Source organism: Marmota marmota, unplaced genomic scaffold, assembly GCF_001458135.2.
Source record: "Marmota marmota marmota unplaced genomic scaffold, marMar, whole genome shotgun sequence".
NCBI lineage: Eukaryota > Metazoa > Chordata > Mammalia > Rodentia > Sciuridae > Marmota > Marmota marmota.
This window is the reverse complement of record NW_026000016.1, coordinates 34,650,215-34,651,338: the sequence shown is the minus strand read 5'-3', so window position 1 is coordinate 34,651,338 and position 1,124 is coordinate 34,650,215.

Sequence of the window (1,124 nt, the reverse complement as noted above, 5' to 3'; positions counted from 1 at the left end):
AGGTATTATGTCCATCTACAACTAAAAAAATATTTTTTTAAAAAGCTGTTGATAAATCATTAAATTCATCTTACGACCCAGAAATAGTTTACTAATGCCTCTGTGGTGAGAAATACACATTTTTTAGAACTGGAATGTAGTTCAGTGGTTAAGCACTTGCCTCACATGTGTGAATCCCAGGGTTCAATCCCCAGTTCCAGAAAAGAAAAAGACAAAAAAAAGAAAAAGAAAGAAAAGAAAAATATGATATTAGATGATTGGAGGGCAAGAATTTTTTTCTGTAAAAAAAAAAAAATCACAAAAAAAACCCCATGCAAAACCAGGCACTGTGGTACATGTCTATAATCTCAGCTATTCATGGGTTGAGGCAGGAGAATCACAAGTTCGAGGCTAGCTTGGGAAATTTAGCAAGATCCTGTCTTCAAAACAAAAACAAACAAACAAAAAAAAAAACACCAAAAATCTCCATCTGCAGCACTTCCCACCCCCAACAAAAAATAAATAAATAAATAAAGAGTCACCAGTGAGGAACTCCTCTGTTTCAGGCTCTGGTCTAGAGTCTGAGGGTGTTGGAGGCTCTGAAACATTGGCCAGTTGAGGGATAAGGCTGTTTGCTCCACTGCTTTTGTGTCCCCACAATGTGGTACTGTCATGGCACTTTCCACTGACCCCTGCTTGACCACAGGAAGAAACCTAGCTCATGAGGCAAACCCAAGACCCAAAAGCAAAGTGAAGGCCCTGGTCTCCTTCTATAGGGTCCCTCTCACCTACTACCTGTCTGTCCTGGGTGAATTCCCTGGGACACTGTGTTCCTCTCCTAGAGCTAGGCCAGTGCCCTCTGTGCTAGGTGTGCCATCTGGTGGGAAGGGCAAGAGAGTGGACTGAACGTTGGATCCCTAAGCTCTGGGTTCTAGGTCCTGCCTCCCTTCTGTTCACTCTGTGACTCAGGACAAGTCACTTCAACTCTCTGGACCCAATTAACCTCATCTGCAAAATGAAGGTGTTGATAGATTGTTTTCAAGGCCACTTCCTGTTTCAACTTCAAATTCCTCCAAAGTCCTTGTCACTTGGGAATTACTGGGGGGGGGAGGGGAAACAGTTGGACAAGGTGGTGCACACCTGCA